Genomic DNA, 24,555 nt, shown 5'->3' with positions numbered 1-24,555 from the left:
CAGTAAACAAAAACAGCTCAGCTATGCAGTAAAATCCATCAAACCACACAGATGGTTATAAGGTTTTCATTATGTGGTTTCCATAGCAATCATACTGCAAATCTGGAAGCTTCTTGCAAACAAGCAGCTTGTATTTACACGCCTCTCAGCTGCAGCACGAAACTCTCTGACACACGAAGTTATTATTCCAATCACACAGTGTTAGAAGAATCGTCCAGAGATTGTTTTGTGAACAGACAAGATGAAAAGAAAGCAAGCTAAGGGCTGAGGGTAATCAGATACCGGCAGCACCTGCTAATCAGTTCTAGCAATGTCTGCTGGTCAGGAAAGGCTTCAACTTTAAACCCTGTCAGAAATATGAACCTTCCAGAAGCCATCTGACCTACACAATCCTAAGCCTAACTGTAGCCGTTTCTTTTTTAATGGCTGCTTGGCCTCCTCCTGAGTCGAGAAAGGACAAGATAGTCACATCTTTCCAAATCTTTTTAGGAAAATCCATGCTGCGAAGCTGAGAAATGCTTAGTGTAAAAAAGTGGAGACTTCCCTTCTCCTTGTCATTAATTTATTTAAAACGAACATTGATCTAGTTTCCTAGCAAATAGATTAATATCATAATAAGGATCACAAATCTGTGCAGCTATGTGTGTCTAGCTCACCGATGTTCCTACTTTTAGGATAAACAATCAAAAAGAAAACTGCTGCAAACATTATGCTTGAGAAAGGCTACAGATACTTGGTTAGCACCCAGCACAGTGAGTGAGTTCAGGAGCCAAGGCTGACTCTGTAGTCTCTTCCAGGGAAAGGCAGGCAGCCCAAGAAACTTATTTGACTCACATATAATTATGTTTCTCATTGACAGCTTTCAGAAAACAATGTCTTGGTTCCTCAGTTACAATGTATTTGTAACTCAATTGGAAGGGTATATAAAACTCTCACAATGTATTTTTTTAAAAGACAAAAAGATGAACTGAAATAGAGTTCCTGGCTTCATTTGATTATGTAATCATGTATTTTTTCTCAAGAGTAGTAGCTTTTGCTTAATCAACCACACTGCCCATACTATCCATGTCTAAATCCATGATGTAGCTAAATACCCCAATAATTCTACAAGGCAAGTCTAGGCACTTACATCCTCATTATTTTATGAATGCAAACAATGAAGTTTGTGGAGCCTGAATAACTTGCTCAGGTGGCATCCAGCTAGGTCATATGTGACAGAGGGTCAAACTTCAGACATATGCTAGTAAGCCTTGGCGTCTCTTCTTTGGCTTTCATTAACATTTGAACTTGCTGAGGGTATTGTTCAGTAACTGCAGTAAAAGGATGTGAATTTGAACATTTACACGTGTGTCATGTGCGTGTGCACACATACACCCTTCACTTTATGAGTGGACTATTCTCTAAAGTATCTGCTGTTTAAGGACATGGAAGACGTTTTAACAGAGATGGCCAGACTACACTGTCAGCCACTCTATCAAGGCATCTTTTTTATAACGAATAACAATTTGTAATTCTAGACATGTGTTGCTTTGTCTTTTCTGTTTTCCTGGCCCTGTCCGGCTTTTCACGCCCTCAAACATCCCTAACATAGAACCCAAAATTTGGTACAATTTTTAATAAGTCATAACTGAAAACGGATTTGTTTCCATGTCAGCATGCTTCTTTTCTTCTTCGCATTTAGTAAGAGAATCATGATCACATGAAAATGGGAAAGAGGCATCTTTCTATTTCTATACAAGATATCCAAAAGATGTTCACCCCCCCATGTTGAAGCCACAAGCCAACCTGAACATCAAGAGCTTGTGCTCTAAGGCACTGTAAGCAAAGCGTCCATCCTTGAACAGATGAAGGTGTGGCATGTGGGGACTGAAGACACAAAATGTTAGCCCTATATATGATGTAAAAAATGGGAACAACAGTGGGGAGAGCTACACACATGATGCCCTGCCCTGTATTCTCTCTCCAGCTCTGGTACACTATGAAGGCCAAAGGAAAGGTTGTTAAAAAAAAAATAGTCAAAATGACACATACAGGGATACAAAGGTTTACAATGAGTTAGAGTGAGGTCCAAAAAGGCTTGTAGGTCCGAACATTGGTATATATACGATGCTTCAAAAAGATTTTTCTATTTAGCTGGCCAACATATACAATAGCAACAGCATTATATGTTTTTACTAAAACGGACAGGGGGATGTAACAGGGCTCCACATGAACTTCAAGAGCTCCAGGCAAACAATGGCCGCCGAGAAAGAAAGAGCCAGTTGTCTCCAGCAACAGGTCCCTCATAGGGGATCCAGTTCCAAGCCGTCAGCCCTAACTATATACAAATATCAGCCCTAAATGAACTCAGCAGGCTGTGTATATATAAATATATATTGTATGTGTGTGTATGTGTGTGTGTGTACACTAATAGTAATTAAAGAATAAAAGCCTATGACTTTGAGGAGTAACGGAGGCACAGGAGGAGGTGGAGGGAGAAGGAGGAAATGATATAAACACAGTACTCGTATAAAATTCTCAATAAGCCGGACAAAAAAAATAATAGAATAAAACTAACAGTTTTACATTAAAAGATAAAGCCAAATTAAAACCATATGAGTTTTATAAACATATACGGAGGTGCCTATGCTTAAAGTTCAAAATGAACAGACAGTTAAGATGACAGAGAAGGCAGTCACAATGAGCTCTCCAGGAAACTGGGTCAAGTGTAGCCTACCCTGCGCCCAGCACTCTGCATGGGAACTTCATAAAATATGGACCCTGGTGTAATAAAAAGACTCTTTGCTGCCTTACAGATTTGTTAAGTTTAGAAATAAAATTTTTATTAAGCTAAGAAAGTCAAATTAAGTGATTTCTATTATAAAAGGTTTGTTTTGGTTCTGCATTTATGATACAATTACAGTTCCTTTTTACTGTAAATTAACTTTTTCTTATTATTCTAAGTATAAAAAGTATTATTTACACATTGTTAAAAGATAGAAAAATGGCAATAAGTTAAAAGAAAAAAATTTTTTAATTATACTAATTTAACCACTATTGATATCTTGTAGGCTATACTTCCTTTAGTAGAGTTTTCTCTTTAAAATGGCTTATTAAATATCTCAAATGCATATGTATTTCATTATACCCATGTTTCTTCTCCTAAATGTATATGTTATTTATAAATTATTTTAATCTCTTCTTAGAGAATAAATTGTCAATGTAGATTGTTTAAATTTCGTTAGGTAAGGCCTGGAGAGATGGCTCAGTGGTTAAGAGCACTGACTGCTCTTCTAGAGGTCCTGAGTTCAATTCCCAACAACCACATGGAGGCTCACAACCATCTGTAATGGGATCCATTGTACTCTTCATTGTGTCTGAGGACAGTTACAGTGTGCTCACATACATAAAAATAAATAAATTAAAAAAATTTCATTAGTAAAAAAGGAAATCACCTAATCAATAGTTAAGTTAGTGATTGAATTATTTCACTCTAATATGGCTATCTCATTTGATCTTCAAGTGCCTACAACAATTCCTATTAACAAGTAGAGGGCTCACATGCTACAGCCTGGCTGTTTGCTCTGCTTCATGGACACCAAGTAAGGAACCTAAATGACTGGCAGAGGACAGTTACCCAGGCCTGAGAATCTGGCAGATGCTGTCCCAGAAATAAAGTGAATGCTCTGGAAAGATGAATGACCGCATTTAATTCCAATGATAGAATTTAAGCTTTCAAGCAAACACTAGACTCTTAGAAGCTTGTAACCAGTACTGTGGGCCACAGACAGCCCTCGGCACTGGGAGATTTTCCTCATGAGCTTAGCCCCAAATTCACTCACAAATAAGCTGTAACATAAGCTTCTCAAAGTCTATCTCAGCCCAAAGGCAGACACTACAAACTTTTAATCTCTAAAGAAGTTCAAAGTTTTATTATGAGTCTCCATATACTTCTAACTGCTCTCTCATTCTGCACAGAACTCCTGATTGGCAGTTCAGTGACTTCATTTTCAGGTCTTTCTGTGATGTAGTTTTACCTGGGCCAGAAGCCAAATAAAGGTTGTACTGAATTAGAAGACATGGCTCCACTGATCCCACAACCAAGAAACTTTCCCCACTCCTAGAAGGCAACAAGCCAGGTTCCCTGTGTGCTCCAGGATGCATTAAGACCTACATTTGTATCCTACTCGTTGCAAAGTCTGTTTCCTAGCCAACCTTCCTGCAGCATGAGCTCCAGAGAGCTTCCTTGGATTACCACAGACCAGCACAGGGGGTGGGAATGAAATGGTTTCTAAGAATGCTTGTTGAATCAAAGTTAGATGGATTTGGCTACCTAGGTATTCCACTTGAGCGTCTGTTACTGTTCACTAATATTAGCAGTTAGAGACTAATTCTGACAGGAAAGAGTAAATAACACAAAAGCTGAGCTGAGTTCTCTGAGCTATTGTCCTAAGTCTAGAAGCAAAGCATGTGCTATTGTATAATTTTTATTATACTGATCATAGTCTGTGAGTTTCAGCTATTTTCATAGGTCTCTGCCAAAGCTGCATCATTAAACACCACAAGGAAACTGGTGGATTTTCATCCCCTGACCTTTTCCCCTCATTGGTATTGTTTGTAATTAAAATCTAAACGGTAGTTTAAAATACTTACGGGCTTTAATAGCATATCTTTTGCCTATTGTTTCTCTGTAGTTTTGACATCTGCCTTAAGTCTATCAGTATACCCAGCTGCCACCCGCCTTCCCACTGCTTATCACAGATTAGGATGACAGCTACTCTCCCTCTCCACAAGTAAAGTTGGGGATAGAGTTGAACAATGTCCCTACTTATTCCCTGTGCCCTTCAGCCCCACTTATTTCCATTGCTGCTTTCACATGTAGTCTTTATCCGAAGAAGGAAGGACAGTATAATTGCTTATTACCTGATCTTCACCTCTGCATTGTTTTTTTATGTGTGTGTGAGAGAGAGAAAGAGAGAGACAGTACATGTAAGCAGGTATTGGTGCGTGGAGGTCAAAGGCTAACTTGCTTCCACCTTGTTTGACATAGAGTCTCTTGTTTGTTGCTGTTTAAACCATTTACTCCCAGGAATTCTCCTGTCTCCACTTCCTATCTTGCAGAAAGGGACATTGGGACTGCAGATGCATGAGACCACATGGGTACTTGGGACTCCAACTTTGATCTTCAATGTACACATCAAACGCTTTATCCACTAACTAAGACAATATTATTAACCATAGCCACGGCTACTCCTATGTATTCTTGTATTATTCCTTCTTGGCTGAAGGTCCCCAGGTGTTGGTATAAAAAAATTAACCATCCTCATCAGGGCCAGAGTCACTCGAAGTCCCTCAGTTCTTTGGTCTCGGTTGGCTGTATCCAACAATAAAAGCTTCCGGATGCCTAGAAAGCCTTAGTCCAAGGAACGGAAAGGACAGCATGCAGTAGTGAATATTTAATATTTATAAAACAGTTCTCAATAATCAGTACCACTTGCATTTTCCATTACTATTGTACATTTTCACTGTAACACATAACTTTGTATTTATGAACCACATTAACATCCCATTAATTATCCCCTAGATGTGTTGTTCACCCAGGGCATTCATTGGCTCTTAAGTCTTCAAAAAGGTGTCAGAAATACCTATGGGTCTTGTTAAAAATTCAGAGGCTATAGTCCACACATAAAGATTCTATTTCAATAGATTTGGGGAATCTCTGCACAAGCAAGTCGCCAGCCCATGCTGCTGGTCCAGGCACAACAGTTAAGAGCCTGTTATCTGCAGCCATATCTCCTTACAGATGACTTTTACAAGGCTGAGTGTTCCAGCAGCAGCCCAGCCTAGCTGGAGGAATGCCGGTCCAGCATGCATGAAGCCTTACATTCAGGTCTAATACTTCAGAAAGTAGACACGGTGGTGCATTCCCTAATCTCAACTCTCAGGAGGTGGAGGCAGGAGGATGACATCCTTGGCTATGACCCTATCTCAAAACAAAACAAAACCCAAAGTTCAGTGTTCTATTATCATGCAAATGTAAGTCAATCATAACTCTGTATCTTCAAATATTATTTACCTTTTAGATTTGAAAACATTGTATGCCTCGCCAAACAGAAACAAAGTGAAATTATTTAAGCAGGAGTTTGTCTCATTTATGCTCTCAGAGTCAACGAAACTACACAAAATGCAAAGGTCCTGCTCCAGAGGTCGTGCCCTTTCTCTAGCTTTCCACTCAGCCACATCAAACCTGACCAACTTCAAATTTCTCACCTGGAAAACAAAACCTGATAAAGTGTACCCTAGGGAATTACTTTGGGGACAAAATGAAGTAAAGTGCCCAACATGCTGTATACTGAAACAGCAGTGGTCATTATGATGATATTCTGAGGGCTGACTGTGTGGTGACTACTAGGTGTTTCACACTTAACTCTCTCGGTCCTCAAAGCCGTCTGCGGCGGCTGCACTCTTATTCCCATTTGCGGAGGAAGAAGTAGACGCATAGAAGCATGTCAATGGCCAGTGCAGTTCCAGCACAATACAGCTGCAAGGAGGAGGGCCAGACTGAACCTGGGTAGTCTGCTTCCCGAACCTGAGCTCTTCCTGTCAGTTTAACACTCTACATACATCACTTGTTCACACGCGTGTTAATTAACTAGCCAGCACTTTAGCCTCCTGACATCACATAGAACTTACAAGAAAGATAATCTCACCATGTCGTACTGACACATATTCTTGTTTTTAACACTCTTCAGTGACAGAATAACATGGCTAACTGGCAGTCTGGAATAAAATACCCTTCCTGAAGGCAGTGTCCACTGCTGAAAACAGAAGAGTCAATTTTGTAATGGCCACAGAAAATGGAATGCTTGGCATTTGCCCCTCACATTTTTCTTTCTGTTGGAAAGCAGCTTGCAAATGGACAAATCGCGTCCATTACTTCCCTCCCGATGAAAGACACAGGAAGGGGCCCAAAGCAGCCAGAGCCACAAGCAGCTTCCATCGTAGGCAGAGCCCGGGAGACTCATCAGTCCTGAAGAAGATAGCTCTAGCTCTTACTACACTCGACTGCAGTAAGGCATTAAAAAGAAAGGAAGGAAGAAATCTAGTGCGTAGATTTCAGAGTGGCAATTTAAGGAGCTTCCAATTTTAAGGTAAGAGGTATTTTCTTGGCATAGAGATGAATTAGTTATAAGTATTTTATAATGAAACCACAGTATTTCTGCAGAATGGGGCTCCCCTAAGAATCAAGGAAGAACTGTGGGGAGAAAGGAGATGAGACATATAAAGCTCATCGGATGGAGGTCTCCGGAAAAACAGCATTTGAGAATCTTCCAAGCATGTAGGATAGGTCTGAGCTTAAAAAATAAAACCCTTGTTCGGGTTTGGCTCCCTAAAGGAACAGGCTGAACTCTCATTTGGAATTTTCTCGTCCTTGGATTCCAGAAATAAAGCCAACATAAACAAATCATTTTATGTAAAAGAGCCAAGGCATTTTGAATGTACATGGCAGGCAAGCTGCAACTGATTTTTTTTCTCAAGGTCACACACTGCATCAGAGTAGAAAAGTTAGTAAATTTCAACTTCCCAACTTGCAAGGACAAATATCTGCCATTTTAGGGAGGCAGGGCTAGACAGTGCCAGGGCTGCCAACCCAACGCTATGCATGCTTTCTGGTATAAGGAAGCACTCCTGGTTTCTCATCCTCAGATCCAAACCATTTAAAGACTATTTGTTAGTGTAAGTATGACACTTAATAAATCAATCCTGATACTTTTAGTTGATAAAATGTTATGCTATAATTATATACACCATATTAAGGTACAATTTAGGGCTTTATTTTCATCTAATTAAATAATGCAATCAAATATGTAAATTTAATGGCCTGTCCAACTATCATATTTAGAGAAACACTCAATGTTTATTGTCTTTCCTTAGAGTAAATCATCAATTTAAAGACAATAATAAAATGACAACATAAACTCTTTTGATCTTCTAGTCCACCTAGGAGAGTAATGCTGACTGTTGAAATGCTGTGTAATTGTGGCACTTAGCTTCTCCCATTCTGCCTAAAGAAAAGTAGTTATCAGCCAGTGGTTATAGAATTCAGGTAGCTTTGTTGAAAATGGTTTTATCACATGACCCTTTACTTAGTATTGGAAAACAATTTCTGGATTTAAAAAGTCAAGAAGAAAAATTATCTCAATACAGTCCAATGTAGTGAGGAAATACAATACAGGACTTGGCACATGTCCACAGGAAAAGTCTGGCTCCCAGATGCTTCTTGCCAACCCACAGCGGATTCAACAGTGTTTAAACAACTGACAATGTGCACTCTGAGCACTGATGACATAGGGACCAAAACTCAGCAGGAGCCTGTCTCATGAGCATTTCCAAATACTGAGACAAACAATCGTAGACATACAGCACGCATGTTTCATTGGTCAAAAGGGTCGCCATGCACAATAGCTTTCTTACAGTAGATGCCAGCAGGTTAAGAACTACATACGGTGTATCACTTCAACAGAACAAAGCATCTCAGTATTTGTATTGTATTAGTCCCCGAAAATGAGGCTGCAGGGGCTGGAGAGATGGCTCAGCAGTTAAGGGCACTCACTGCTCTTCCAGAGGGCTGGGGTTCAAATCCCAGCAACCACATGGTAGTTCACAACTGTCTATGACTCCAAGATCTGATGCTCTCACATAATATGCTTGTAGGCAAAACACCAATGCTCATAAAATAAAGAAAATGAGACTGTAACCCTGAAATAACTGCTGCAAACAGAGAATTTTCTCCATAGCTCACTCATTACAATACTATCATAAAATACCCATGACCCCCTACAGCCTGTGCCTGATGCTAACATCTGCTTCTATTAGTTCCAATTAAATGAAATTGTTTGTGGCTATTTTTGACCTCCCAAAGTTGCACTTTTTCAAAATTTGAGGATAACATGAAAATTCTGACACTGAATTTTGATAGCAAGTGGCAGCTGAGTGTTCTTAGACATGACATGTCAACGTTTCTTTATAACTGCCCATTAAGTGTATCATGAACACAACAGTCTTTCCAGACAAGCATATGCTGAGTAAAAATCTGTATTTACTATAATATACATTCAAGCATAAACAAATATTGTTATTATTTAATATAAAATTGACTGTCACAGATGTAGCCAACAGTAAAGAAGCCATGATACAAATAAAATTACTTTGTGTGGGCTTTCTTAAATCCTATTCCCAGATGACTTATTTCTCTGAGATGATATTTTCTCTCTTGATCCCAAACAACTTCTGTCACATAATGTTTATGCCATGTGAGTTTTACAAATAGATAGTTTAAAACAATGGGTTTGATTTTCCTGCAAGTAAAAGATTGATTGGCACAAGAAATAAAATAAGTTATTTAAATTAGGGCTTCAGTTGATTGGAATGACAACCCCGTTTTTACAACATATCCCAAAATTACCACATTAATCTAACTTAACGAGACTTCAAATGCAGATATGTATTACTATGAATATATAAAACTAAAACCTGCATGCAGATCAAGATGTGTCTCTACTACAATATTTTCAGTAAACCTTTATATAACAAAAACAGCATTTGTACCCTAAACTGTATTAAGAAGCCATTTAGGATAACATATTTCATAAAGCCAACAGACTTATTAAGGTCTTTTATCACAAATCTAACAAGTATTCCTTTTTGTCAAGAAATAATTAAATAAAGATCATCAGTGCTCAGAAAGGACAGATAGACCTAGCATGGAGTCTTGCCTTTAGTAAACATGCAAAATGTTGTTTATCTAACTTAAAGTTTATAAATCACATGATTATAATTAAACCTCTACTGCAGAGTTTCTGTAGTAATCAATCAATTACTCATGGTGAAGAATGTAACCTTTAGTAGCAATCTGGTCAGTGGCCAAACTGAAACAAACCTGTCTTTTTCTGCTTTCCCCAAATGACAGATTGCCTGTGCAGGGTGGGTCAGAGGCTGCAATTTAAATGTCTGAGACAAAACTTTGGGCCTGAGAGGAACAGAGAGGTAAGACCTCCACCACTCCAGGAAAGCCACCAGCAAGTGTTGAGGTTTCAGTGAGAAATCAAAACTTCAAGTTCGTATAAACACCTATAACCTCAAGTATGGTGTTTCCAAGCCAAGAAACATGACACAGTTGTAAAACCCTTGAGGCGCTAGCAAGAGCAGAATCATCGTGGAGGGAAGCCTCTAGAAAGGATCAGGGCACACACAGCCTCAGAGGTCGGTGGAAACCTGACATGCTGATGGTCCATAGAACCAGAAGAACAGCCAAGTAAACACACAATTCAGGTGTGAGAAATTAGGAAGGTCAAATGAATGTAAATCTTCCTTTTCATACCTTGGCCAAGCTAGAGATGGGAACTACATTAACATTAGTAGCTTGGCCCCTTGCTTTCCTATAGTTGGATGGATCCCTTGTGGCTGTCTCCTGGGGCTCTGGAGCTTCTGCTTTTTAATGTCTCAAGCGATGGGGTTCCTTCCACCACTTCCTTTGGAAGTCTCTTTTTTTGTGTGTGTAAGGTGGACAAAAACAAAAGCAGGTATAAATGTTAAGGCAATTTGACAGTTATTTCTCAAATATTCCTATTTGTGAACCTTTTCTTGAATGTTTCCATGAGTAGACATTTCCACTTGGCTGTAATAGTGAACTGCAACCCTCTGGCCAAATAGAACACCAGCTGCCCACATCCCAGTGTGCTCAAGGCATCTTTGTTTTACTTGCATCTTCAGTATGCTCTAAAAGTGGTGCTTACAACCACAAACCACTTCCAGATGCAGGCCCTTGGAGACCTTGTCTACGGCCACAGGCTTGGTTTGGGGCTTTACTCCTAATTGGTTTCTCTTGGTCTTCTGTTTTATTCATCCTTGGTGTGATGGTGTGCATATGTCATGCCCAGGAAGTGGAACTATTAGAAGGTGTGACCCTGTTAGAGTAGGTGTGTCACTGTGGATATGGGCTATCAGACCCACTTCCTAGCTACCTGGAAGCCAGTCTTCTCTTAGAGGCTGACAGATAAAGATGTAAACCTCTCAGTTCCTCCTGCACCATGCCTGCCTGGATGCTGCCATGTTCCTGCCTTGATGATACTGGACTGAACCTCTGAACCTGTAAGCCAGCCCCAATTAAATGCTGTCCTTATACAGATTGCCTTAGTCCTGGTGCCTGTTCACACCAGTAAAATCCGAACTAAGGCATTTGGTTAACACACTATGACTAATGCCATCAAGACTAGTTGGTGCCTAGCACAGAGCCTGCTTGACTAAAAACTGCTGAGTGGTGAGTGTGTATGTGTGTGTGTGTGTGTGTGTGTGTATCCCACAACTAATTTAACTGAATTATAAAAACCCAAGTTTTTTTGTCTCTAGTTTTCCCATTTTATATTTTCAGCTCCCCCTTTCTCACTGATTAGAACAGACGACTTTTTCCAAATGCCTTTAAATGGTTGCTAAGCTGTCATGAAAGAGTGAATAAAATAACTGGGTTCAAGTTTACTTATCTCTACATGCTTTGGGGTTACTGTCATTTACACCTAATTCTTATGTGACAAGGGAATAGATAATATTTTATTTATGGACTCTTTTTTTCAAGACAGGGTTTCTCTGTGTAGTCCTGGCTGTCCTGGAACTCAAAGTGTGAACCAGGCTGGCCTCAAACTCAGAGATCCCCCTGCCTCTGCCTGTAAGGTTAGAGGTGTGTGCCATCATACCTGGCTTTATTTATGGATGTTAGTCACTGGGATGCTTCAGGCAGTTCTGAGTGAGATGTAAGACAAGTTGAGACAGAAAAGAAGGAAGGGAAGGCACAAGGTTCGTGGTGGAGAGAATGTAACGGGCAATGTGGAATCAGGTTCAAGATTGATTCAGGCTATGAGAGGACGGTGGCTAATGGAAGGAAAGCATGGGAAAGACAGGAAACAGAAACTCAAGCAGTCCATGGCTGCTCCTAGGCTTTCCTCCTCACAGCCCTCCAAGAATATTTCCCGGGAGAAGTACTGCCTAAGCCTCTCTCTAGTCACTACTTGAGCTGCTTGTGCGACTCCATATTTAAGCTTGTTTTTAAACTGGAAACTTATCATTTGCATACTGGTTACAACACATTCCCAGATGGTAGCCTTCAAAACTCAGTTACAGTCCTGTGCTCTTTACATGTTCTCTTCCTACTGCCTTTAATGAGTGAGTGGGCACAGAGCAGAATGTCATTTCCTGGGGAATGCCTCATTTGAGATGACTAGCACACCAAAGGGACTGGTAACCCAAGTAGGCCCTGTTGCTAAGGACAGATGATCCATCTTCAGTGGTACAAAGGACTGGTGAAATGAGAGCTTCTCATCACTCACTGGATTCGATTACGTAAGTTCTTCTGAGACTATGCTCCCTAGATGGTAATGCTAAAGTCCAGTGACGTTTTGGGCAATCAGGCAGGCTTCAGTATCGACGGCACACAATGTGGCAATCATTCTTTTAGTTTCTGTGATGACTGATGCTATTGGCACAAGACCTATCTTAAGATACCTTCTTGGTTTCTCTTTACTTAACTAAAGAGTCCACCAACTAAAGGCTCTGTATCGCTGAAGGTATTGTTTCCTGCTGAGGAAGAATGCACTATCTAAGGGATGTGCAAGTAACACAAGGGTTGCTTCTTAGCCACTTATAACAACCATTTTTATACCTGCCAAATAGCTGTATGCAAAGTAAAATGACAAGGTTTAGTGATTAGAAAAAGCAACCCAGGGCTACGTGATTCATTCCAAAGTCATAGTGCTATGGAAGTTTGGAGAAGCAGAGGCAGTTCAAGCTGGGACAGGCAGAAGAGGTATTCTGGGTAAGCGCAATTTGACCTGGGACTAGATAAAGTAAGGAGACCAAGTGCAAAAGTGAACATGGAAGGGAGAACGCAACTGTCTTGCCATGCACATGACAGGGTGAGCAAAATACCCCAAGTTGGGAAAGGACTGCAAAAGCGAGGTAAGTCAGCTTGTGGAAACTAGAGAGGCTATGCATCCCAACAGACTGGTCAGATGTGAGTCTTCAGGCTGCAGAGACCCTCTGTGTAGGTATGTGCACTAACCTACAGTTGACAGATGGCTGTTCTCTGCATTTTAGAGGAACAGAAATAGATCATGCACGAAATGTCTGCATTCCCTTGTCTTGCAAGTGTCTCCCTTGTTAAGTGATCTTTGGAGGAGTTCTGAAGTTTATATGCATCGTCCGCACACTGAGATTAGATGTTCTGGATTCATCCTGAACAGCGGTAGGTATGACAATATGGCATTTGTCATTATATATGTCAGTGTGTGGCACTGTGCCATCCTATTCTTACAAAAACATTGCATTGTGCCCAAGAAATATACAGAACTATATCGTCATCTTAATTATTCATAATGGAATCACCTCAAAGCTCTAGCCAAGTGGGTTAGAGAAAATGCTATTTTTATACCACTAAAACAGAATGGCGTGTAAATGAACAGAAACCAAAGGCAAATTTTTATTGTTCTTGATGCAGTGACTGTGAAGACTTGAGGCAAGTGTGGAAAGAGAAAATATGTTCTACGTTAGACTTTGGAGCTGGAAAGAATGCGGAATTTTTACTTTGTAGTGGTTATATTTCATATATTTGTGCCTACAGTCCACTTAAGGTGTATTTGAGAATCTAGGTTATTAATCTGCAAGCTTAGCATTAATACTATATCTAATATAACGCATATTAGAAAAGAGGGATCATGGGCTGTGGGGATGGAAAAATAAAAAAGGCAAATCATTGTATGTATTTGTCATTTCGCTGGGAGTTCACCAACTTAGCACAGCCGTTCGGTGCAGGGCAACAGGACGAAGAGGAGAAGCATGAAAAGTGGGGAGAGTTTGGTCTGTCTGAGGCTGGAAGATAGATGTAAGCTGGACTGTGGAGAGGGCTCAGGGCCTGGCCATGAGAAAACGTTACCAACCGAGGGGTTACCACGGCCATGATATATGAGAGCCCATTTATTATCAGTATGTAGGATGGACTATCGGGGTGATGGAAGCCATGAGGATCTAGGGGAAAAAGCACGAAAGCCTGAATGTAGGAGTCAGGAGAGGAGACTTCAGAGGAAGAACTTAGAGGAGCTGGCAGTTAGTCTGAGGAGGGCGCATGATGATCCAGGAAGGATTCAAGACTGAGTTTGGGGCATGTTACACTCTCTACTTGAGTGACCATTGGTTCTGTTAACAGAAACAGATGGGGGTGGGGGTGAGGACTGGGAGTTGGCCAGACAGAATGTAGAGAAAGGAGAACTTTTCAAATCCCCAGATTTCTTCTCATTAGCTGCACCACAGTGAGAGTCTGATGGACTGAGTGACCTTATACTGTCCTATACGTCTCACTTTAGGAACTCAGCAAATGCCTTTCAAACGCCACTTGCAAAGGTCCTGCTTCAGCTGACTCTTGCCTCCAGGCTCTCTGCCTGGCTCCCTGGGGTCTCTGCTTCTCTCAAATGCACGGTACCTCAGACCTATGGCTTGGTGCTCTAACAGAAATGCCAGGAAGAACTTTGGTTTTTTCTGCTTTCCAGTTTTACCAAAGAGGTTTCCATTTAAACGCCATCTCTTCCTTTGACACGGAAGTAGCCATTCCTTCTCAAGTCACCCTCTTACCTCACAGCTTGGTGTTCTTACTATAATGTGTAATCAGCTCTGTCACAGGTCATTCCTTTTTTGTAGCCCAGGTTGGCCTTGAACTCACTATCCTCCTGCCTCAATTTTTGGAATACAGGATTGTAAGCACTACATATCCAGCTTAATATTTATCCTAATAGAAAATAAGCCCATCATTTCTTTTTAAAAAAGATTTATTTACGTTATTTATGTGAGCACACTGTAGCTGTCTTGAGACACACCAGAAGAGGGCATCAGATCCCATTACAGATGGTTGTGAGCCACCACGTGGTTGCTGGGAATTGAACTCAGGACCTTTGGAAGAGCAGTCAGTGCTCTTAACCAATGACCCATCTCTCCAGCCCCAAGCCCATCATTTCTATGCCTAAATTCCCTGCACTCTCGTGAGAATTTGGCACTCAGTGGGCTTTCAATACATATATGAAGAATAAGTGGGCTACGTAACAAGAGAATGCATAAAGGTAAGACACAGAAAGTATCACTACTAAAGAAATACAAGTTTGACTAGAAAACAAATGATCTGAGACAACCGGCCCCCGGGCATTGGTGCTCACTGGAGTGCTCAAGTGCTCACTTGTACACGGAGTCTGAGAGGTCCTATAGGCTCCCTTGTTTGAAAGACTGGTCTCCAGTCAGTGGTGCTGAGTTGGGAGACTGTGATACCTTTCAAACATGGGACCTAGCTGGTGAAAATGGATTCTGGGGGCTGGGTGCGCTTCAGAATGGGATGCTGGAGGTGATATCTGCTTCTGGTTTCGCAGCTACGTGAACGAGCTCTGCTTGCTACAAACTCCTGCTGCGATGGCCCAAGCCACTTCTGCCACCGTATCTTCTCTACCATAGTGGGTGATACTGGCAATGCAGCCAGGATAAATCCTTCCTCCTCTAGTTGTTCCTGTCAGCTATTTTATTATAGCATTTAGAAAAGTAATCAATATACTTTTCATAAATATTATATTTAACAAGACATAAAAGAGGGAAAGCCAATAGAAGAGATCATTTCGAGACAAGACACTGGCCAGGAACATGAGAGTTTTGTATCTGGATATGAAGCTCAAGACTGATGATTGGGAGAAGAGCAGTGACTTTGAAGAAGCCATTTTCATGATGAGTAAGGACAAAAAAAAAAAAAAAAAAACTAAGGGTGAACAGGCCAAAAAAGGTATGAAACAGGGACCAAAGTGAGTCCCACAAGTGTGTGTACACCAAGCAGAAGAGAGAACCCAGCCCCATGAGTGGGAAGCAGGGATGTGGGAAGGGGGCCAGACTAGGAAGCAGGAGGGATCGATCCATCTCCAAAGACCTTGAAAATGCCTTCGCCGCAGCCTAAGTCTCCTTGTTCTGTGAGAAAACTTTCTGACCATTTCAGTTTCTGTAAGGAGGGACAAGGGGGCAGTGGGTATGAACAGTATGAAGTTGTCTCTTTGTAAGCACTCTAATGAAGTTCTAATAACAAGGAACACATCTATAAATGAATGTTTTCTTTGAAACAAAATCAAGGTAAAGCCTCACTTAAGCTTAATTAAGTTAGCTTGGATTTTTTCCCACTTTGATGAAAGCTTTGCACTATTCAACTACAGCCCTTCTGAGGCCAGAAATGAAGAGTGCTTATATTTATCACTGACACTTTGTTGAACCTGTCCGTTCGTATTAATCACAGCTTTAAAGTAAGCAGCCAAGATACTCTTAGGAAGCTGATACTCCCAGCTGACCTATCTGCACAAACAGTGAGGCATGATACTCTCCTGCTGCAAATGTCTCCACAGACGCGTGTTTGTGTGGCTGTGAGCACACATGTGTGCGTGTGTGTGTGTTTCTGAGACCTAAAAGAAGCAAGTGGTTTTTGTGTGGCAACTAGAAACCTTATCACACTCTATCTTCTGAAAACATGCAAAAGCAAAAGCAAGAGCTGCCCTCGCCTGTTGATATTTTCCATGGGAAGAAAATCTTATCTGAAATATGAAGTCTCCAGTTTTAAGGCTTGGTATGAAGGTAATTAGAAGTTAATGCCTTTAGCTGGTGAGGTTTCTTAGTGATAGTGATAAGGAGCTGGTTTATGTACAACACAAACCACAGTGTGACTACCTCATGTTCTGGCACAGTGTTAGGATTCTTCATCTACGATTCACAGGAATAATCTTAATGGGTAAGCCCCATTAGCACAATTTTTCTCTTTGCTTTAAAAATGTTGGCATTTTGGTTTGATTGGTTAGGCTGGTATTTGTTTACTTTCTAGTTCAGAATTTTTAATATGCACACTATTGGCTTCTTTAGCAATGTAAATATAAATGTGCCTGAAAATTTATAATCCAGTGACTAAGTAAACTAAACAACTAATAATCTCTAGAGATCCTATTAGGGTATTTAAATAAAATGTATCCTTTTCTGTAAGGTCCTTCTTTCTTGTCACCGTTCCTGTCCTTCCTTTGTGTCTGTCGCCCATGGCACACTTGACACCACGGGCTGCAGTCTTTACTCCGGGTGCTCTCCCGTCTCCAGCTTGAGGGGGTTAATTCTCCTGCTCATTCCTTACCACACTGCTCACTGTGCTTCAGACTTCGATCTGGACAGATTCATTCTCTCTTAGAACCACATATTCCCATTCAGATTTCTTAATTCACAAACTATTCAGAAATTCACTGTCCAATCTCCAAATATAAGAATGCTGGGGTGTTTTTAACTAACTTAATATAAATGTTGGATAATAAAATTACATTGCTTTCATAAAATAATAAAATCATCCCTTTCACCTGCAGTATGGAGACAGAACCCAGAGCCCTTTAGGCAAGTGCTCAACCTCAGGCTGCATTCCCAGGCCCTGTAAGGAATATAGCCTATGTATGATGCATTGGAATTTGTTGAGAATTAACATTTGAATTTATAGTAATCAGTGTCCATGACTGTTCTCTGTGTATTCAAGGAATAGAGATTCATTACTATTTTCTGGGCTCACTCATACCTCTTAAAATATATTAGATTTAGGTCACTAATTTTTTTTTGTTCAAATCTTCCCTATTTTTTCTAAATTTCTGCCTCCTTAGCCAGACAGTTTCTGAAAGCAGTGTGTTAAAACATTCCCCTGTGGCTGAAGAAATGTTAAATTGTGGAATTTATTTTTTTTTTAAGTTTTGTATTACTGGTTTAAAATGTATGTAGTCAGATAATGTTTTATCTGTGAGCGCCATTAATTATTATTCTAGAGTGGTGTTCTCACTTGATATCTTAAAGTCTGCATTGCCTGACACTATAACCCCGCAGTAGCTTTCCTCGGGCAGGCCTGGGTAGTATTTATTCCCATTGCCCTACATTGGAGCTCTCCATGTAGCTTTGTTTCAGGTATATCTATCTTCTAATGACTCTACTTGATTAAAAACCTGATGTGCTGTCTTCTCTAAGACATTAATCAAGTTACCTTGTAGTTATTTTATGATCTTATTTTTGCCACATTACCTCTCTGCTTTCCCCTTCTCATCTCTGGCCAGACTTACACTTCTCCACGGTCACACTCTAGCCTCCACGGCCTACTTCAGTATCCACAGTCCAACTTACTCCAGCAACCTAAGTGTTCCTTCATTTAGTTCCACCTCTTTTGTAAAGTGAAAAATAAGGTTTATTTAATAAAAAAAACAAAACAAAAAAAAAAAAAAACAGTAAGTAAAGTCAATGACACTTTACATTCTCCTGCTTCTGTTCACAGCTGCCCTGGCAGTCTCCGCCTTTCCTGTCTGTTCACACTCAGGGGCAAAGCTGGGACTCAGTGTGATGTGTCTTTCCCTCAAAGTTCCTTTTCTAAACTGTAACAATCTGTTGCTCACAGAGTGCAAGGCATTCTGGATATGAGGCAGGGACACAGAGGTAAGAGGAGGCAGTGGATGGAGCAGAGAGTGACAAGGAGGTGGCTTGAAAACAAGCGTCATGTTAGAAATAAACAGAGCTGTTTTTAACAGGAGTTCTACGTCAGAAAAACACAAACAGCGAACTCAGGATACGTGAGTATAACACATACACATAAGACAAAACAGAGGAAACGAAAGGTTACAAGTCAATGGTTGGACCAAAGAGGCAAGGTAGCTGCGTCCTTCAAGGCTTATGTGTGCACGGTGAGGTAAGAGCAGTGCTTGGCCTATAATGTGCGCACAGGAGTATTTTTGAGCTAAAGGCAATGAAAGCAAGCAAGAAAAATGGGAATGGAAAGAGGGAAAGAGACTGAAGGCAGTAAAGAATGAGAGAAGCAAGCAGGAGGAAGTAAAGAGAAAACCAAGGAAGAAAGGAAATGAAAGAATGTTCCTCAATTAGCAAACAAACAAATCCCATTTCCGTCTAAAATATGTTAACTATATGTTTTTAAGTGGGTATAAGAGGGATAAAAATTCATATCACACTATTAATTAAGCATAGGGTAGGCACAGCATTTATTCTATCATGCACATCGGCATTATCTAGTTTCTTCTAGATAGAAATGAAGATTTGAAAATTAAGCCTTAGCAGCAGTAGCAGGGACTGTACAGACAGGTAAGGACCAGTGTGGCTCGTAGAGTACACTCATGTAAGACTCCTTTGGTTGATCATTTTTGGAGGCTGTTCCACATTCCCTGTCCATCTCCAGTGACAGATACCAGTTTAGTCGGCTAGTTGTCTTCTTGGAAAATAATCCAGAGCTCTACTCCTCAAGACACCTGTCCCACTGCAGGCCACCCTGGGTCTGCTCAGCCTCCCTTCTCTAGGATGCCTGGCCCCTTTGCAGAAGGACATCCCCAACCCAGAGGTCTAGTCTCTCCCTTTAGGGTCAGGACAACAACCCTATCACAACAGAATATAACAAGACTTCACCTCAAAAGGCCTCTTCCTTTACAGTAGCTTCAGAGTGGAAAAAAAAAATGTTTCCTGTGTCTGACTTTATTCTTGCCTTTCTCATTTCCCTAAAACAGATTTTCAATACTGCCTAGGAACAAAATGGTGACAGAAGAACTGAGCTGATCTATGAAGACTTAGGAACATCCTATGTAGCTCATATTTTATATATTTAAAAGATTTATGTTGTACCTATAAACACAAATAACGCTCTAATGGGGAAATCAGGTACAGCCCTTCATAGCTCAAGATATAAAGGTTAGTGGAGCTAGAGCAAACACATCCCTGTGGCCAAGGCTTCGCAACCTCAGTGCTATTGGCATTTGAGCACGCACGCACGAACGCATACACACACACACACACACACACACAGTGCAAGTACTACCGAATATACCCTGGAAACAAAAGTCTCACCTGGTTGTAGTCAGGTGATAATATTTTTAACTCTCAAGGATGAGTTACTTTTCTCTACCAACACAAATCCACATGTTTTGCATGCTCATAAATATTTGTGTTTATATATATTATCATATGTAATTGGGTTAATATATAATTTTTTTAATGAAGAAATTTGTTTGCAATGTCAACAGCAACCCACGGCAAATAAATTGTATTCCAAAACTTTATATCACTATTAAAAAATAATGTAACAAAGATTAAAAAATACATCTGCAGTCTTGAAAAATAAACAACCAGGTAGAACTCTTGCACAAAGCTCTGGTTTCAACAAAAAATGCATTATTGAAAAATAAAAATTAAGCACTATAGTGATCATAATTTATAAAAATTTTTCTTTCTCTTTTATAATTTCAGATAATCCTCTCAGCAAAGTATGAGATTGAAATCATCTAAAATTTAACTTTAGTCATCTACATGGGCGAACATATTCATCATCCTATTAGGAGACAGTTTCATCACATGTACTAAATTCAGTAACTTTGTCTAAAAGACAACACCAACTGGCTTCTTAGATGAAAATATCGAGGTGTAAAACACAGTGGTCCTGTGGAAGTTAACTGACACCTTCCCAATGCCTCCCAAAGAAATAGTGGGAAAAACGTAAGTCAGAACCGACTGTCACTGTGGCTGTGTTAGTGCTGGAGACTGCAAGGTCCCCGCGGCCTTGGTAATTACTTGGTGTTATGAATGATGGGAGCAAAATAAAGTTAAAATGGACTGGGGGACGTTGCAGCCATGTATTGATTAAATTTGCATTTGTGCTCACTTGCTTGGAAACTACTGCAAACTTAAGTACTTGAACAGTGGTCTCTTTTATGTATACATAATAGTTTCACTGAACAATTTATAGCAGCATTTTACTTTACATTCCATTTTAGATGCAGATAGTTGAGCTGAATAAATTTAAAGTGTAATTGAGTGACCAAAGAATAAAAACACCCTCTGCTGGCTCCAAATAGTCCAATCTGTCATTTAAAAAAGAAAAACAAAGAATACACACACACACACACACACACACACACACACACACACACACACACACACACACGGGGGTGGGGGGGGGACAGGTTAATGTAATAGAAATTTGTCTTCCTGCTTTACATCGTCTTCTCCCTTCTAGTCTTGCCAGGAGACATTTCAAGTTCAATTCCCAAGAAAGTGGCACAGTTAATAAACTAATGGGCGTTACCGGTCTTGTTAGCCGACTGATTCAATTCAACCTGTGCCTAGAGAAATCGTGTTGTTATTAATAAACCATTTCCTGCCACTAAAGGGAAAAGGTCAGACAGCTCACTAAACTGAGAAGAGGAAAGCCAGGTTGGTTCCTAAGACTATTTCACAAGCATTATTTTTCCTTCAAGATTCACAGAGAGACAAATGTGCTTTCTGTAGTTCTAATAATAAACCGACCATACTTTCTGAAATTGTGAGCTCATTACTAGGTCATTAATCAGTTCAACATACTTTAGCCAATATATTAGTTGTGCAAAAAGATGTATGTTATGGTAACATCACAATGTATGTAAATGAAACTGGCCTATGCTAATAAGTAGTAATAAAACAGAAAAAAAGATGGCAAAACACTGGAGTACTTGAAGAAAAGCCAAAAACTTTCAGCCTGCCTACAATACATTTCCCTATAAATCCCTAAAAACAAAGAAATCTAGAAATTTATTCTGTTCTTTTCTGAAGTTAGTTAAAAATTAATGAACAAAAAATTAAAGAGAAAGCCCTGCAATAAAGTTGGAATATTCTAACTGAAAAAAAAATTCCTCCGAAACTATTGACAGTCCCACAGAGTTAGAAACATTTTTCAAGAAACATCTTACAACATAATTTTTAAGCAATGTTTTTTTTTTTCACTGTTGAGACTTAAACACTGTGGGTTTATTTCCTATTAAAAATACACTTTCTAGAGCAGGAACTCGCCTTATTCAGATGAAGGCTTTGCACTTAGAGCAGCTTGTCAATGGGAGACTTCTCCAAATGCATCTGTACGCTTCATCTTTCAACTCAGGGATTAGTTTTCAACAGTATGTAATTGACAGGAAATTGTGTTAAAACAGAATTATAATTTAACTTTGAGAGCATAACCAATTGGACTTTGGAGACCATCATTCCCTGTACAGAGCTTGGCACAGCAACAGCCTACAGCTATGCCCTAAGACTCAAAAGATGCTTAAATTTCAAAGAAGCAGTTGAGTACAACAGGTTTGAGGCTAAACCCTAAAAGAGAGATGCTTTTAAAACTTAAACTTACCTTCCCAGTTTCAAATAGTTAAATGAACAAAACTATAACTCGGAGATAACTTTAGAACCTCCTATGAAAAAAACTCCCCTGTGTAGCTGCGGGCTTCAGTTTGACAAACCTGCTGACCTGTGCAGATGTTGAAATGGTTCTCAGTTACACAGGGGAGAAGGAGGCAGGAGACATTCCACAGCTGCTTCCAGCAGCTCCGTTCCCAGGGGCACAGTTGCAGCTCTATCAAGCTCAATCACTTGTACAGCATCAGGGGATCCCAGGCAGGGGCAAAGAAACCTCACAGCAGCTGAAATTTCTACTTGCACTACCGCAACAAGCAACACTACTTAAAGAATAACCAGTTATTTCCAACCTTACATGGCTTTTGGCCAAGAAAATACATGTGTGCAGGGGAGGAGAGGCAATGAGGAAGAACATCTGCAGCCACAGGATGTTTCACACTCCTTAAGTTCCACGCTCTACGGGAGCTCGTCCTTGAACCTGTGCTATAGGAACAACTGAATATTTGATCTTTATTCTTTCTTTGCGTGGTGGGGAGAGAAGAGCATAGCTGAAGAAACACAGAACTTAACGGCTCAGCAACCGATCCACAGCACATTGACTGTAAAGTCGTAAAGGGCTGAAGTGTGTTGGCAATAAAAGCATGGTTAAAGCTTCATGCTTCACTTTTACTTCAGGACAGTCTCAGTCCGGTCACAAGTCCCTTTAAAGCCTAAAGTAACTATAATGATGCGGTGACTGACACCAAGCAGCCGCAGATATTTTCTCCCCGAGGTTAAGTGATGCCGTGGCCGATGCCATGTCCTTAGGATGAACCAGGAAGTGGAACTATAAACAAACAAACCTACGGAACAACAGAAGCTTGCCTGTCACTGCTCTCACCAAATTATACTTTTGTGCTAAGTATACTCCCGTAGGGTGGTAAGATTTAATTCATACATGAACAAGTGCTTTCTAATAATAGGTATCATTACTATTACTTGGTCGGAACATCGCATAAACATTTGTATAAATTCACCAAGTATAACAATGAAAGCTGAAGATGTTAGGGGCTGGAGAGATGACTCAGCAGTTAAGAACACTGGGTGTTCTTCTAGAGGACCAGGGTACAATTCTCAGCACCCACATGGCAGCTCACAGCTTGCAGTCACTCCAGTTCCAGATGATTCGATACCCTCACACAGACATACATGCAGGCAAAATACTGATACACATGAAATAAAAATAAATTACAAGGGGAGAGGGAGGGACCTAGGAGGTAAAGGGGACAGAGGGGATAGGAGGGGAGAGGGAAACATGATCTCGTATTGGGTGGGGGGAAAAGACTGTAGCCCTGAAGGCCGGCAGATAGAATGAAAACAGGCGACCTTGGGAGGTAGGATGTTGGGAGGACCCTCCAGAATACACCAGAGACCTGGGAGGTGAGAGACTCTCAGGACTCAAAGGGAGGAACCTTAGATGAAATGCCCTACAGTGGGGAGAGGGAACTTGTAGAGCCCACCTCCAGCAGAAAGACAGGGCATCAAGTGAGGGAAGGGATGCTATCCCACAGTCAAAACTCTCACCCATAATTGTTCCTGTCTGGAAGAACTGCAGGAATGGAAATGGAGAAGAGCCTGAGGAAAAGAAGGTCTAAGGAAAGGCCCAAAAGAGGATCCAGTGCAATGGGAGGTAAAGACACCATTACTGAGGCTGTGGAGAGCTCAGAAGAAAGGCCTATCATGACTGCCTTCTGAAAGTTCCAACAAGCAGCCGAAAGACTCAGATGCAGATATTTGTACCCAGCCAATCAATAGAAGCTGCTGAGCCCTGTGGTTAAATTAGGGAAAAGCTAAAGGAAACTGAGGAAGAGGGTGACCCTGTAAGAGGACCAGCCTCAATTAAACTGGACCCCTGAGATCTCTCAAGACACTGGACCACCAACCAGGCAGCATAGACCAGCTGACATAAGTCTCCCAACACATACAGCAGAGGACTCTCAGGTCTGAGTTCAGTCAGAGAAGATGCACCTAACCCTCAAGAGACTGGAGGCCCCAGGGGGTTTAGAGGTCTAGCGGGTGGATGGAGTGGGGACATCCTGTGGAGACAGGAGGGCGGGGAGGAGATATGAGATGTGGAACAGTAGGATGGTGGACTGGGAGGGGAATAAAATTGTGAGTGTAAAAATAAATAATAAATTAAAAAAATAATAATGTTATGTTTATTGTGGACTTAGACAAGGAAAGAATTGGGCCGAATTACCTCAGTTGATCCTCTTAGCAATATTGTCCCCATTTTATAGATGAAGAAATCATTATAAAATCATTGAA

The 24,555-nt window shown here is 40.6% G+C and overlaps 1 protein-coding gene across 2 annotated transcripts in view; it reads right to left on the bottom strand.

Annotated features, from left to right (window-relative positions):
* The window catches only part of SKAP2 (src kinase associated phosphoprotein 2), a 152,039-nt gene that overhangs the window by 22,084 nt on the left and 105,400 nt on the right, over window positions 1-24,555 (bottom strand). The window lies entirely within an intron of this gene.

The sequence above is a fragment of the Micromys minutus genome (genome assembly GCF_963924665.1).
Source record: "Micromys minutus genome assembly, chromosome: 18".
Classification (NCBI taxonomy): Eukaryota; Metazoa; Chordata; class Mammalia; order Rodentia; family Muridae; genus Micromys; species Micromys minutus.
Note: the sequence above shows the minus strand (reverse complement) of the source record. Positions and strands in the feature narration are given on the sequence as shown.